The sequence below is a fragment of the Cupressus sempervirens genome, chromosome 4 (assembly GCF_028749045.1).
Source record: "Cupressus sempervirens isolate cs-2001-9-10 chromosome 4, ASM2874904v1, whole genome shotgun sequence".
Lineage (NCBI taxonomy): Eukaryota > Viridiplantae > Streptophyta > Pinopsida > Cupressales > Cupressaceae > Cupressus > Cupressus sempervirens.
In genome coordinates, this window is record NC_143121.1 from 794,910,000 (window position 1) to 794,927,942 (window position 17,943).

The following is a 17,943-nucleotide window of genomic DNA, read 5'->3' on the forward strand; positions in this document are numbered from 1 at the left end:
TGGTTTATGTAATAGCACTTGGTGGTTTTTTGGGACTTGCTACTATATAAGAAGCCATGAGGGTAGTTTTTGTATGTGATATGTGAGAAGATAGAAGGAAAAAAGGGAAAGAGTTGAGTGGAACAAGGCTTGAAAAGTTAGCCAAGGGAGCATTTGTGAAGGTTTGAAGTAGGCATGGGATGTGTGGATTCATGCTTGTTCACATATATTACTTGGTGGTAGCTATGGCTTTGAGGGCTTCCATGGCTATTTTGCAATGGTGTTTTTGCTGAATAATACATGGTGATGGATTCTTTTGCAAGATAGGTTTTTTCCCTCAATGAGGATTTCCCTAGGGTATATCTTGTATCACAATTTTTTTGGGTGTGTTGTCTATTCTCTTGCATGTGGATTTTAATTGCATATTTATTTTAGATCTATTATGGGTTATGTAGAAATAGTTATATTCTTTCTTGCAAGTTTCCTTATAGAGGGTAGTTGTAATCTTCCAAGGGATATTGATCCTACTATGAGTCAAAACTCATGATATCCTACTTCTGCCTCACCTAAAATGTACCTCTAGTAATAGGCCATACCTATGTCTTCTTATGCTTTTTTCTCACTCTATCATATGCAGATGTGAGTTATCTTGTAATCTCCAATAGAATTAGCCTATCCAATGGATATCTCAAGAATTTCTTTAGATTTTCCATTGTACCAGCTACCCTTAGGTAAGTGAATGTTTTAAATTGGATATAATAGGCACCAATCTCTATGATCTTTTCTGTTACCTCCACTAACATCCTCTTAGAATAATCACCCTCTATGAAATAGATGATTTCAAATATGAAGGAATCATTCACTATCTAAAATTCTTTTCTATGATCTGAGAGCTTCTTCTTTACTAATTGATGATATATCACATAGGGCCAAGCATTAGAATCTTGCATTATTTCCTTGTTATATAGTTACACCAAATGTGACCTCACGTAAAAATTTGGGTTGACTTTAAGTCCTACTAGTAGTTCATCTATGTTTTGACTTAGTATTGTGGCCCAATCAATTGGCATTTTTTCCATTCTGATGGACTCTATGAAATGTACCATCTAGATGTGAAGGTTCCTAGCTATCAGTAGACCCATGATCCTACTCAAAAGTATAATAGCATAACTAATGTTGTCCTTTTTATACCCTCTAGTCATGTCTACCTTTCTTGCTTTCCATCCAAATAGTTTTTTATCAATAAAAAATGATGGTTGTAGTATCTCCTTGGCTTTCTTCTCATTATCCCTATACCATCTTTCTACTTGATGATAAGTTATCTTCACATATTGATTTTCTCTAGGAAGATGGAAAACATTCTCAATATTCCTCGGTCTTAGGTCCAAGACTATCTTTTCTGTGATACTTTTAACAAATATTTCCTTTGACATATAGTTTTCTACCAATGCCATGATAATCTCCAAGGATTGCACTAATGTAGGATGAGATGCTTCATTGACCTACCATGATCTCATAAGTGTCAACACCATTGGGGATCTCCCTTTAGGTTTATTGAAGAGTATAAGGAATGTATTCTAGTCAATGTGTCCCAACTTAGTATCTCTAATCTCTAAATGTTCATCTTGAAAACATGATTTCTTTGGTATTGCTTGGAATCTGAATACTATGGGATTTGAAGCCATCCTTTTTGCAAGTGAAGATGATGAGGAAGCCATTTTATCTGCATAAAAAGGATAGTCATTAGTCCAAAGAGTGAGAATTAAATACTAAAAAACCCTAATTGCCATAAAATTAGACCCAAAATATCAAAAGAGTATAAAAAACACTTAATTCCCTTTTAAAAACCCTAAAATTCAATTTAGCTCACCTTTTACACCTTGATAGGTGCACTAGGTGTGCTTAAATGCCTTAAAGAACTTATTTTATGCATAATTGTGCACCTACATAGGTGTGACCTTGATAGTTTGTGCACATGCATATGCACACTATTGTGCACATGCATGTGCACGCTATTGTGCACATTGTAAAGTGTGTGAAATAGGGGGTCAAGGTTGTTTTAATTACTAAAGTGTGCACCCTTTCATTTTTTTGGCATTAAGGCTTTAAAACAATGGTGTGCACATGTGCACCTTGACAAGGTGCACATATGTGCACCATTACCTTAGTGTTTCTTTTGGGCATTTTTCTTTTGGAGATATAAATAAATTTGTGCATGTGTGCACCTTGGATTGGTGTGTGCATGCACACCTTTATAGTGTCTTTAACTTATTTTTTTTTGTGTTCTTGTAGGTTTACACACCTTTAATGGTGTGGATGTGTAGGATCAAGGAGCATGCAAAGAAGAATGAGGAGAGGGGAAGGTGGTCCTATGTATTTATAGACCTAGGATCATATGCACCCTTTGGATGTGTACACCTATGCATGTGCATAGGTACATACCTCCAAAGGGAAGTGCAACCACACTAGTTCATCTAGCACACTATGCACCTATGATATGTGGGCATGTGTACTAGGTGTGCTAGTACACACCTTAACACAAAAATCACCTTTTAACTCCAAATTTCTCAATTTTGGTACCTAGGTTTTCCTAGTTAGTGGACAAAAATAGGACCCAAACTCTAGGTAGAGTCCAAATAATGACTCACACCATAGACTAGGGATCTACAAGATTCAACAAATTTACTAGGGGGTCCCCATTTTTAGGAGAAATGGGGTGTGCATTGCGAAACTACAATAGAAAAAAATCCAAAAAATACCTTCACCATTGTCTCCATATCTAATCCAGCTTGCTAGTGCTTCTTTCAGAATGAAAAAAGACCCCCATATGCTCAAGATACCACCAAAAATTGACAAGGCCCCTCAAATGAGAAGAAAATATCTATATTTTTATAATAAAAAAGATTATGCACCACCATAGTGGTGGCACTCAGGCAGTGCACTGGTGGCTCGTTGGTGGCCAAAGGGTGGTGTTGGAGACTGGCGGCAATGGTGTTTGGGTGGCCAATGGGTGGTGACATGGCTATGGTTGAAATCACCACTAGTAGTGGCTACTACAAACCACCAATAGTTTGTTAACCATGTAGTCAAAAATTAAATCGTAGCATTAAAAAAACATGTTTGTGTTATTTTTTTTTATTTAAAAAAAAAGTTTATCTCATTTTATGTGCCAAAGGCCATATGACCCTAGTATGCAAATGTTTTTGGCCTCCTAGAGAAACATTCTCTATAATTGACAAAATTTATATAAAAATAGGGGTTTTGATGCCTATTGAATCGAACCGTGAGGTTTGTTTACCCAAAGTACTTTGAAAATCAAAGAACCCCCTATTTTCTCATAAAATACTTGAAAAACACTAGATCTCTTTTGTCAAACCCTCATTCTTATTTTTCTCCAAATACTAAACAAGCTGCAATAGATTGGGATCTAATATGATGAAGGGTTTGAGTAATATAAGTCCACAAAAATTGAAGAATACCTACAAACAAATACCTATCACAAGGAAGAAATAACAAAGAATAGGTAGGGGTTTTGCTCTAAAAATATGAAAATGTATTATTAGAATGAAAAAGAATGTGAGATAATTACAAAAGATCAATCCTTATAGAAGGAGATCGAACAGCTAAAAGGGAAACCCTAAGGGGTAAATTTCATTTAATAATTACTAATTAATTATTAAATGAGAATTAAAGGTGCATAAAGTGAAATCTTAAGAAGGGAGTAAAGGTAATTTAATAAATTAAATTAAATTGACACTTTCTTGTAATAGATGGTATTTTTTTTAAAGGAAGCTAGTTATGCATTCAAAGAAGTTCAATGATAGATAATCTCATCAAGGAGAAGCATAGTGGAGGATTGGTTGGACACTTTGGTTAAGATAAAACCATTTCTTTGGTTGTTGAGAACTATTGTTGGCCACAGTTGTAGCAAGATGCGAAAAAGTATGTATAGAGTTATAGAGTATGTCAGATGGCAAAAGGTGTGAAGCAAAATATGAGGTTGTACCAGCCATTACCTGTACTAGAGAAGTCATGGGAGGATGTTAGTATGGGCTTGTTCATAGATTACCAAGGACTCAATGAGGGCATGATTCTATATTTGTGGTGGTTGACAGGTTTTCAAAGATGGCATATTTCATTTCTTGCAAGAAGACTAGCGATGATGTTCATGTGGCAAAGTTATTTCTCAAAGAAGTGGTGAGATTACATGGTCTACCAAAGAATATAGTTTTAGATTGAGATATTAAGTTTGTTGTGTATTTTTAGCATACATTGTGGAAGAAATTGAAGATAGATTTGAAGTTCAATTTATAACATCATCCAAAGATTGATGGATAGATAGAAGTTGTGAATCACAATTTGGTAAGTTTTTTGAAATGTTTGGTTGGAGATAAACCACAAGGATGGGATTTGATTTTACTATAGGAAGAGTTCACATATAATAATTCTATCAATAGTAGTACTCATAAATCACCATTCTAGAGTGTATATGGGAGTATTCTCAGAAATGTTTCTAAATTGTGATGGTTGGATAAAGAAAAGATAGGGAGTGCAAAAGTAGAAGAATTTGTTGAACATTTGAAGAACATTAATGATGAGGTGAGGAAGCACATTAGAAATATGAATACACAATACAAGGCCAAGAAATATATGAAAAGGAGATATAAGATGTCATGTCCCCTATTCAAATAATTTAAAAAAAAATAAACTTTGTTAAGGCAGGCAGGCTCCAAAAAGGTGAAATTTCGGAAAAAGGGGTTAATCTTTGGAAACCAATGGACTAATAAATAAAAATTATTATTAAATTATATTTTATTAACCCCTCTTGGACGTGAGTTAGGGTTATGCCCTCTTTAAAAGGGGTTTGGAGGCATTTTGGGCTCATTCTACATCTTGATTCTTGCTAATTTTCTTGTTGTTCTTCAGAGGCTGCCAAACCTGTGGAGAAGGAGACCCAAGAACGGGAGTTTGCAGGTTTCCAGGAAGGCTAAGGACGGGAGTTTGAAGCCATTCCATGTGCATGCTCATACAGAGTTTGCCCTTGTGCTGAATAGTGCCGATTTGGGTGTTTTCGGGGATTGTTTTTGGTTTGAATTTGGGTTTTCAGTTGAATGTTTCATATCAGTTTGGTTTGCTGTTGTATTTCAGACTTTATGATGTTAAAATAGAGCCGAATATATGCATTGGGTCGTGATCAAACTTCTGAGATAATTTATGAGTGTTTTTTGGTGTTTTCGGGCATTTTGGTGTTAATTTCGGGAGCCCGATTGAGCATAGTTTTGCTCTACATTTGTGATCTGTTGTGTAAGGGCTGTACAAATCTGGAAATGTCATTTTGTAGGCTGTTATGCTGCTGAAATTTCTGTAAAAATGTCCATTTTCAGATTTATTAACAATTCGTGAAGTTGTGAAGTTTTTTTTGGCACTAATTTGGACATACCCGATTTGGGTTTTATTGGAGAATTGACAGATCTTTGTAATATTGGTTGTTTGATTTTAAAGTTCTGATTTGAGGCTGGAAATATCATAAAAAATTAGTAAAGGGACATTTCAGTGGTATCAGAGCCGTGATCTTGCCAGCCTGAGGGTTTGTAGAAGTTGCATGTCAGTTTTAACAACTACCCAGATCTTGCATGTCAAGTTTTGATAACTACCCAGATCTTGCATGTCATATTTTATGATTGCATGCAACTAAGTGAAAGAGAAAAAAGATATTTGCAGCGAGAAAAGAATAAAGAAATTTTGATCAAACCCCCAGTTGAAAGCAAAAGTACAAAATCCAAGGAAGAAAAAAGTATGGCTGATCCAGATGAGATGGCAAAGAAATTCTTCCAAGACATCCAAAATACTCAGAAGCAAACAGTGGATGGTTTCGCGGAAACTAGAGAGGCTTTGCGAATATTGACAGAAAAATTACAAGGAATTGCATCTATTAATGAGAAAGGGAGCACTTCAGAGGAGCCGAGAAATGGGAGATCCACACCATCTAAATCATCCAAATCTATTTTCTTGCCTGCAGATGAGCCACCAGTACCAAATCCAGCCATTAATCCAGTGGAAGAGGTTACAGGTAATTTGATTACATTAAGAGCTACTTACAATGGCTTAGATGATGACTTTCGTAGTTCAGTTCCTTTTAAAGAATATGTGGATATGATGAACGCTTTGATGCCCAAGAAAGAGAATAGGAGGGAGCATGACACAAGTGGAAGAGAGCTCAAAAATAAAATAAGCAAGTTTACAGCGCCTACTTTTGATGGAACAAATAAAATTTCAGCTAGAGCATGGCTACAAAAATTACAAACTTTCTTCACACTCAACCCCATGAAAGAGAGTGATGCTATTCAATTTGCAAGTCTACACTTGGAAGATGCAGCCTATGATTGGTGGTATCATGGAATGACTACTCAAGGTCACGATCAGGTAACTACATTTGAAGATTTCAGTCAAAGGGTGATAGATAGATTTGACCTCAAGGATGATGAAGAGTACTTTAAAGAATTGTCAAAGTTGAAGCAAACCAAATCAGTTAATGAGTATGTAGAAGAATTTCAAAAAGTGGCTGTTATGGTACCTGATATGAGTGAAAAGAGGATCGTTTATCTTTTTCTTGATGGTTTAGAAGATTCTGTTAAGGGTTTGGTTAAGGCTTTCTCACCCTCAACCTTACAGGAAGCTATCAAAAGAAGCTTGCAACTTGAAACGTGCGTGCCTATGAAATCAATCACTAATCAAAAACCCCCAAATCTTTGGCAACATAAGGGAAATTTTCAGAAAAAGACTTTCCCAACACTACCACCAAAAGATGTGACAAATGTGGAAAAAAAGAAGGTAGATGAAGAGACTAGGAGTGAATTACGAAGGAAAAAACTTTGTTTTACTTGTAGAGAACCATGGGTTCCAGGACACAGATGTTTGGGGAAAGGTCAAGTGCACTATATTGAAGTTGCTTCAGAATCTGATTCAGATGAGCATGAGGAATTTCATGATACTAAGGAGGAGGTAGAAGAAGAGAAAGTAAAAGAAATCAGCAAGGATGGCACTTTAGCAGCATTATCAGGAGTCCCAAGATACCATCCCTTCCGAATTCGAGGGGTACTAGCAGGGCAAAGGTTGACTGTTCTTCTTGATAGTGGGGCAACTCACAATTTTATTGATGAAGGATTTGTCATGAAAAGAGGGCTTAAAGCAGAAGATTTTGAGGGATTCAATGTTACTGTAGCTAATGGATTCACTATGCCTTGCACACGGGTGGTGAAACAACTCAAGATGACCTTAGGAGATTATGAGTTATGTGATGACTTCTATGTGGTTGGTATTGGGGAGACAGATCTTGTATTGGGTGTTCAATGGTTGCACTCTATCGGAGGCTATTACATGAACCATCAAACTATGGAGTTTAAATTTCATTCCAATGGGAAAGAAGTCATATTGAGAGGGTTATCAAATGGAGCACCTAAGGCGGTCTCTGCAAAGAGGATGGAGAGGACTTTTCGAAGAGGACAAGTAACATGGGCAGCAGGAGTCATAATCCAACCAACAAGCTCTCCCAAGAATCAAGGTAATTTCCATTTTGAAATTCAAAATATTCTTGATAAGCATAGTATAGTTTTCAATGACTTGCCTCCAGGATTACCACCAGATAGAGGTTTTGAGCATGTTATAGAGTTAGAACAGGGTGCCAAACTAGTTATAACAACCCCATACTGCCATCCAAGAGGTTATAAGGAAGAAATTGAAAAAACTATTAAAGAACTCCTGGACATGGGATTCATAAGGCCTAGCTCTAGCCCATTTGCATCATCTGTGGTACTTGTCAAGAAAAAGGATGGTACAATGAGAATGTGTATAGACTACAGGGCTCTAAACAAGAAGACCATAAAAAATAGGTATCCCATACCACGCATAGATGAACTCATTGATGAGTTACATGGTGCTGTATACTTCTCAAAAATTGACTTAAGATCAGGCTACCATCAAATCCGAATGAGGAGTGAAGATGTGGAAAAGACTGCTTTCAGATGTCACTATGGGCACTTTGAATTTCTTGTTATGCCATTTGGACTCACTAATGCACCAGCAACATTCCAATCTTGTATGAATAAGGTATTCAGTCAGCATCTTCGAAAATTTGTTTTGGTATTTTTTGATGATATCTTGATATACAGTAAAACATGGGAAGAGCATCTAAAGCACATAGACACTATTTTGGGAATCTTGGAGCAGCAATCCTTCTATGCTAAGCTATCTAAATGTGAGTTTGGTTTGACAGAGATCCTATATTTGGGACATATTATAAGCTCTAAAGGAGTACAGGTTGATCAACAAAAAATCCAGGCAATTTTGGATTGGCCTCCACCCACTAATCTTACACAGTTGAGAGGTTTCTTCGGGTTGTGTAGCTACTATAGGAGATTTGCCAAGGGATTTTCTCAGCTTGCTGCCCCCTTGACTAATTTGACAAAGAAAGGAGCTTTTGTTTGGACAGAAGAGGCACAAAAAACATTTGATAAGCTTAAGGAGGTAATGAGTTCATGCCCTGTGCTTGCAATTCCAGATTTCTCTTTACCTTTTGTTGTTGAATGTGATGCTTCAGGAGAAGGTATAGGGGCTGTCCTAACTCAAAGGGGACATCCAATAGCATTTGAGAGTCGAAAATTAAATCAATCAGAGAAAGGGTACTCCATCTATGATAAGGAAATGTTGGCAATCATGCATGCACTTCATAAGTTTAGACAATATTTGGTATGTGGGAGATTCATTGTAAAGACAAACCATAATAGCCTCAGGTTCTTCTTGAACCAAAGGGATTTGAATGATCGTCAACAAAAATGGGTAAGCAAATTGCAAGCTTATGATTTTGATATTGAATACATGAAAGGAAAGAATAATGTGGTTGCTGATGCTCTCTCAAGAAAGCCCACTTTGTGTTCCTTATCATCTATCTCTGCTGATTGGAAAGTCTCCATAATTTTAGAGTATGCTAAAGATTCATTTGCCACCAAGATTTTGGATAAGTTAGTGGATGATAATAGGTACAAGGTTGTTGATGAATTGATTTATTACAAGAACAGGATCTTCTTAGTACCAGGGTCAAAAACTAAGGAGAGGATATTGAGGGCTTTTCATGACACACCTTTGGCTGGTCACCAGGGATACTTCAAGACATACAGGCAAATTCGAGAGCAGTTTTCATGGAAGGGTATGAAGGAGGATGTCCTTAAACACATTAAGGAATGTATGGTATGCCAACAAAGCAAGAGTGAGCAAAATTTTCCTGCAGGGTTGTTGCAGCCACTTCCTATTCCTGAACAAAAATGGGAAAGTATTTCCATGGATTTCATCACTGGGTTGCCCAAGGTTCAAGGTAAGGATTGCATATATGTGGTGGTAGATAGACTAACTAAGTATGCACATTTCTTTCCTATCACATCTGATTTCAAGGCATCACAAGTGGCTGAATTGTTCTTCAAGGAAATTTTTAGATTACATGGTTTGCCTAGAAACATTGTTAGTGACCGGGACAGTAGATTCCTTAGCTCTTTTTGGAAGGAGCTCTTTCATTTGGCAGGAACTGAACTCACTCCCAGTACTAGCTATCACCCTCAAACAGATGGACAAACAGAGATAGTTAATAAATGGATAGAAGGATATTTGAGGAACTATGTTTCAAATCAACAACATGCTTGGGTGAAATGGTTACACCTAGGGGAGTATTGTTACAATACATCTCATCACATGTCTATTGGTATGCCTCCTTTTCATGCTCTTTATGGTTACGATGCCCTTTCCTTTGTTGATCTAATACTTTCCGATAGCAGAGTACCCGCAGCAAGTGATTTCATCAAGAAAAGCCAAGACATAATAAGGTCCCTCAAGAATAATCTACAACATGCACAAAACCAACAAAAGATATATGCTGATAGGAAAAGGATTGAAAGATCTTTTGAGGTGGGAGATTTGGTATTTGTTAGGTTGCAGCCATATAAGCAAAGCACCTTGAAGAGAAGTGGGGCAGAGAAACTCAAGCCAAGGTTCTATGGGCCTTATAAAATCATCAATAAGGTAGGAGAGGTAGCTTATGAATTGGAGCTCCCACCAAACAGCAAAATACATAATATTTTTCATGTATCTTGCTTAAAGAAGGTTATAGGCCAGCAAACCATAGTATCTACAGAATTACCACCTCTTGATGATGAAGGGAAATTAGTTTTGATACCAGAAGAAATTTTGGATACAAGAGAGAAAAGGTTGAGAAATAGGAGCATCATAGAGCATTTGGTCAAATGGAAAGGATTACCACTAGAGGATGCAACTTGGGAAGGAGAACATATTCTTGAGAATTCCAACCTTCATTGCTTGAGGACAAGCAATATTTGGGAGGGAAGGACTTGTCATGTCCCCTATTCAAATAATTAAAAAAAAATAAACTTTGTTAAGGCAGGCAGGCTCCAAAAAGGTGAAATTTCGGAAAAAGGGGTTAATCTTTGGAAACCAATGGACTAATAAATAAAAATTATTATTAAATTATATTTTATTAACCCCTCTTGGACGTGAGTTAGGGTTATGCCCTCTTTAAAAGGGGTTTGGAGGCATTTTGGGCTCATTCTACATCTTGATTCTTGCTAATTTTCTTGTTGTTCTTCAGAGGCTGCCAAACCTGTGGAGAAGGAGACCCAAGAACGGGAGTTTGCAGGTTTCCAGGAAGGCTAAGGACAGGAGTTTGAAGCCATTCCATGTGCATGCTCATATAGAGTTTGCCCTTGTGCTGAATAGTGCCGATTTGGGTGTTTTCGGGGATTGTTTTTGGTTTGAATTTGGGTTTTCAGTTGAGTGTTTCATATCAGTTTGGTTTGCTGTTGTATTTCAGACTTTATGATGTTAAAATAGAGCCGAATATATGCATTGGGTTGTGATCAAACTTCTGAGATAATTTATGAGTGTTTTTTGGTGTTTTCGGGCATTTTGGTGTTAATTTCGGGAGCCCGATTGAGCATAGTTTTGCTCTACATTTGTGATCTGTTGTGTAAGGGCTGTACAAATCTGGAAATGTCATTTTGTAGGCTGTTATGCTGCTGAAATTTCTGTAAAAATGTCCATTTTCAGATTTATTAACAATTCGTGAAGTTGTGAAGTTTTTTTTGGCACTAATTTGGACATACCCGATTTGGGTTTTATTGGAGAATTGACAGATCTTTGTAATATTGGTTGTTTGATTTTAAAGTTCTGATTTGAGGCTGGAAATATCATAAAAAATTAGTAAAGGGACATTTCATAAGAAATTTTAGATTGGAGATGGAGTAATGGTTTATTTGAGAAAAGAGCATTTTCTGGTGGGTACATATAATAAGCTGAAAATGAAGAAGTTTGGACCATGCAAGATAGTGAAAAGGCTTGATTCTAGAAATTCCTATGAAGTGGAGTTTCCATATGAATTGAATATTTCACCAAATATTAAACATTTAAGATTTGACAAAGTAGTATGAAGGATGCGATGGGGATGAAGTTTTAGAAGCCTAGTGGAGTATTCCAACAACTAGTTTGGCTATAAAGGAGATTGAGAAGATACTAGATAGTTGTGTTGGAAAAAGTAAAAGGAACAATATTGGAAATATAAGGTAGGCAAGGTTACTAAGAGGGGAGGGATGAATTAAGAACCAATAAAAATTTATCTTACTTCACCAATTAATCCTTCATATAATATTATGATCCAATTGCATGCATGAAAGAATGAAAGAATATAAACATTCATAACACTTTGACATAAGATATGGTGACCCAAAAGGCTTCCAATTAGAAAGTAAGACTTGAGTGGGGATGATACCCACATGCTTTATTACTGCACTATAATGTTAACCTATTAAGGCTTATAATTGACTACTTCTGGTGATTTGCTCTATTAGGAGCAATACAGACTATGAGGTCCACCTTGTAAAAGGATTTACAAACATACAATGAAGTATGCACTTAGTTAAGAGTTTTAGAAAAAGGCTATTAATTATACCTTGTTAAAGGATGTGGCTAATGAACCTATTTGGATGAACCAATTGCTAATCTCTGATCCACAACTCTAATTTGTTGGTTGAGATTCCTTGTATTACAATGATCACTTGAATTTTATAAATAATACTTTGATGTCCCTTATACTACTTGTAGCCTTCTTAAATTTTCTTTTCTTCTCATCATATACTCTTCACATACATTATTTGGATATGATACAATACATTACATATATACCAATTCAAATTACAACTTATTGGAGTTAGCTACAATACCAAATTCCATCATAATCTACAAAGTCATTCTAACTACTATAACTCAAGTTTTGAAGACAAACTTGGTGATGTTCTAATAGATGAAAAATATTGTCAATTCTCGACAATCTTTGGAACTCAGTTGAACATGAAGATTGGTCTATACTAATCACTTCCCAGTCAACACTGTGTGACTCAATGAACTTTGAGAACCTTAGTAGCAACTAGGTCACTCATTTCACACCACATGACTTAATCAACACTAGATCTAATTTGTTAACCCTATGAGATCTATAGACACTATTGGACATAGTTAACACTACAAAGCTTGGTTAATGCTATGATCTTCTTTACTTCTACTAACTTGCTCAATAGCCTCTTCTATGCTTAGTTTGCATTGAACTTTATCTTTGAAGTTTGTTAAACACTATGTAGCTCAAAAAAGACTACAAATTGACTATTTAGCTCAGTAAAAATTGTGTAGCTTGACAAACACTACAAACTAACTACTTAGCTTGGGAACAACTAAATCACTTTGTTTACATTGCAAACTGAATGATATGATTGATAGTAATTGTAGAGCTTGGTAGCAATGCAATCTATTGACTAGGTGTTTGTTAATCTCAGATTGGTTTTTACAAGTGAGTGTCAACACACTTTAGCTATTTACTTAGTTCATGCCAAACAAGTAGTACATACCAAGCACAACATGAATATATTAATGCATGCCGAGTAACACTTTAGATGCCAAGTGATACAATTTTGACATATTTGTTTGTAATGGCACAAACAACTATGTAAACCATTTTTGAGTTGACTTTAAGATTGAATAATGATATTTTAGAGATAAGGACAAATCTTAAGTTGGATTCCTAATGCATTACATGCAGCTAATAAGAAAATGGGAAGGATTAAGCAAAAGAATGGATTAATCACAACTGTGGATTCATACCTAACCCTAAGTCACCTAAGTCTTCTTAAGGAGGACAAAATCTAAAATCTCTAGCATGTGGAAGGTGTATAAAGGAGAAAATAGAGGAGTTTGCATGCACAAATAGAGCATTTATGGTGAACAAGGAATTATGATCTAGGATTTCATTATAGAATTAGTTAGGGAAGAACAAAAGAAAGGAAAGGTATACAAAAAAGTGATATTTGATGAAGGAGGATCAAGAATACATCAATTTAGAGGTGATCTATCATTAGGCAAGGAAATGCTAACCACAGGATCATTGCTGAATCATTCTAGTAGGTGAATCAGTCAATCTCTTAATAGAGTAGTCCTAATAGGCTATATTGAAATCCTCTAACAAGGTTCTTACTTAATTGTGAGTTGAAGTCCTTTTGCAAGAGATACTTCTAATAGGGTGTTGAAATCCTTTAACAAGGTGAGATCTAACAATATTTGTAAGCCTTTAACATGGTAGACCTCTAATAAGGTAGATCATGTCTCATGATCAGAACATTGTAGCCTTCATTGAAAATACTTTACTACTACAATAATGAAGATCTGTGGATGTCATCCCTACCCCAATTTTACCTTCTCATTGAAGAGTTTCTAGAGAAGCTTTACATCTTTGAGGAAAGATCTTGAAATATAAGTCTACAAGTTGAGAAAGATTATTGAGATTCAAGGAATTGAAATACAATTCATTCTACATGAACTGGATGAAGGAAGAGAAGAGCTAAAGAAATCTTTGAAGACAAGGAAAGAAATTGCTATTGTAGAGAATGACACACAATACAAAGAGATAGACACTAGTAAGCTATTTGCAAATGGAGACTCCAATGAGTTTGATACAAAAGTTGTAGATCTAATGGAAAAGAATAGAGGCCAAGATGAGGAAATCATAAATCTCAAGAGCAGGAATCACAAGCCACACTACTATGTGAGGTGACTAAACAAAAGAAGAAAGTCATGGAAGACAAAGACATAATTGAAGAGGATAAAAGAATTTTGAGCAATAGAATGGAAGAAAAGTCAATAGAGCTAACCAAGATCTCCCACATGAAATTGGATACTCTAAGTCAAATGATGAATGCCAACTATGAATTTAATGTTAATGATATTGAGATAACAACATTGAAACTATAGAATGAGCAATTGCAGAGTGATCTAAAGAGACAAAATAAATTTTTTGAAAATTTCAACAAACCAACTAAAGCCATAAAATACTTTGAGAAATTATTGAGATCCCCTAGATCTAATAATTATACACGTGGACTAGGATACACAAGTACTAAAGAAGATGATTCATCCAAAAGTGTTGAAGAAAGGAACAACAAAGGTAAGAACTCTAAATGTACTTGTGATAACTATGGTAATAAAGGACATACTACTAATATGTGTACGAGGAAGATTGTAAACTAGAATTTCAAGCATAAGAGCATGGTTCGCTACCATAAGTGCAACAAGCAAGGTCATGAGGCACATGAGTGTAGAATCAAGACCATGCATACACAAAGATTTGAAGGATATTGCTACAACTATCAAAAGTATGGACATAGAGATTTTGAATGTACATCCAAACCCATGTGGACATCAAATAAGAAAACAAAGGTAAGGAACAATGGAAACTCTTAAAACTAGGATTATAATACAAGATATACCTATCATTATTGTCAAGAATATGGACATGTTCTTGAGAATTATATTAGGACACACTTTAGAGGTAACTAAAAAAGGTGGTTGAGTTAAACCACATGTTTTAGCTATTTGAAGATTGGACACATTAGTTGATATTGTCCAACAAGGTCAAAGGCACCAAGTTGTGAATTTGATAAAAGAAAAGGCAAGGCAAATGTTGAACACATTAGAGATGAGATGAACAAGACATGGAAGAAAAAGGATGGTTACAATACATCAAATGGAGAAGACACAACTTCACTCAATGGGCTAGGTTATGACACCTCATTGAACTAAGAAATCAATGTTAGAAATAGATAATATTGAGGGGGAGGGGCGAGTGAAACAGTATTTTAAATATTTTTACCCACAACTGAATATTATGAATTACTTTATCATGAGCATAAGAAAATAAACCAATAATGCTGAAAAATATAAACAACCATACACAAAGAGAGATCATAACACCATATTTTGTTAACTAGGGAAATGTTGGCCAAGGGAAAACCCTGGTGGGGATGAAATCCACTAGATGATTCACTATATAAAGAATCTAGTTAAGGATATTGACCCTGTTAGGAGTCTATGAAGCATGTATAGAGTCTCAAGTCCCTATTAGGAGACTAGGCCTTGTTAGAAGCCTAAACCTTGTTAGGAGTTGGTGGATCATATACAAATGTGTGCAAGAAGATCCCACTACTCTAACACTCAAATATACAATAAGTTCTTCAAGAAACAAGTATACATACAATATTGAGTTATTTTTTGTACTTCTAACTAATGATTCTTCACACAAGAGCCATTGTGCACGTATTAATCTATGACATATCTTCATACCATATAGAAAAGTATTGCATTCACTTCTTACTCACATTTCACAAGATCATAACAACTTTGCAATTACTGATCACTGAATCATCATCCACTTTCACTCACTATTCACACTTTAACTTCACAAGTAAAATTATTTACTTATACAATAAATTTTAGTAAATTCTTCCTTAGTCAGCTCATATAACATCATTAGCATTGGACCAACAAAAAATTATAACTTAAAATAATAAATCAAATTGTTAACCCCATTTTGCTAATATGCTCTGTTCTACACTGTATCATTACTGCATCACTAATTCCTTCATAACTCAAACTTAGTTTATTGTACACACATGTGCACTAGTATACGTCACCATTATGATGTCATGCATCTCTAGTCAACTACACAAGAGAATATTCCAAGGGAATATTCAGTTATCATCAAATCTATCCTACTGCTATAACATTATTTGATACTTAGACAATTTTTACTAATCTGCAAAATAAATATTTTTCCATAAATGACAACCATAACTTAACTTATTTGATTGATTGAACATACTACCAAAAATCTCCCCCTTTGGAATTGATGGCAACATTTTGGAAAAAATGGCTAAGTCCCAAACATGTTGTCATACCAATCAAAACAAATAGTCATAACATAGTTACAAACATTTGTATTCATGCTATGAAACATGTTTACATCCCCTATAACTTCCTGTTACAACTTATTTCTCCCCTTACCTATTATAATTACTTACAATATAATTTTCCATATATATATATATATATATATGTATGTATGTATGTATGTATGTATGTATGTATGTATGTATGTATGTATGTATGTATGTATGTATGTATGTATGTATGTATGTATGTATGTATGTATGTATCCCCCTTTAACATCAATGACAAAGATATCAAAAGGAGATAGTTAGAAATCTGTAGCTGCATATCAAGACTTGGAGAAATAATCACTAAAACTGCTTTTCAATTTCTCAAAGTTTTTCTTCCAACTATCCTTCAGTGCATCAGATACACTAATAAGTGCCCATAAAGCACATGCTACAAATTCTATTGCATTCAAGTCTGTAGCCACAAACTTGTCATATGAAGATTTTGTTGACAAACATTCTTCCAATTGATTTTCTAGCAATGTTATCTAATGAAATAAGTGTACTCTCAAAAGAGTGAATCTCTATAGAATTTTCTCTTTTTCTACTTGTATTTCCCTTATACTATCATAAAGCAGCTACATTGTGTGATTAATGGTGTCTAATTTTTTATTTTGACTCAAAAAGTTGTCAGTGATTGTCTAAAGCTTAGTCACTTTCTCCTTGATTTGATCATTAAATTCTTTCAGATGAATGTATGCTAAGTTGCACTTAGCATAAGCCTATTTTCCTTCCTCTATACATTGCCTTAGTGCTTTAATACATATATTAAAAGTTTCTATATCATTTCTCATATTAGTGTACATGTTGTTTAGAAGTTTACCATCATGCTCAGTCTGTGCTTGATTGGTAGCCACATTCATGAGTGTAGTAAACTCATCATCAAAAGCCTTGCACAAAATTGTTGCATGCTATTGAATATCTAATAGGGTGGTAATAGGGCTTACTATCTTCTCAATCTTGTTCAAAACTAAGGTCAAAATCTTTTGAATTGACTTGACTAATTTCTTCTTCTCAAGAATTTTTCTCAGAGAAGATATAAGATTCTTTGCTTCATCTTCTTCATTAGATTGAGCTTTTCCTACTACTATTTGAGGAGGAGGAGTGGAAATTCCTACTACAACTACTACTATCAAAGGTACACTTGAGGTACCTACTTCAGTGTTGGTCTCCATTTTTTGTGCATCTTCTCTAGTAGGCTCCTAATCATTTTCTTCATCAAAGCTACTATAATCCACAATATTGCCAACAATGTTGGCACCACAATCCTTGAATGGATCTTTTGTTTTACCAATTTTCACTATGGTGTTATCTATTTGCGTAGATTCACTACCAATAGTGATGTGTGGTGAAGAGCTTGGTGTCACTGCTAGTTTAGAACTATGAGGAGGACTGCAAGTTGTAAGACTATCTTCCTTTGACTGTACACTCTCCTCAGGTGTCTAGTTGGCTTCTTCTGGTTGTGCACTTACTTTGGGCATCTAGCTTGCCTCCTTTATCTATGCACTATCTCTAGGCATCTGACTTTCCTCCTTTTCCTATGTAGTAGACTTTTCCTACATAGTAGACATGAATGAAACTATAGCCTTTTGAG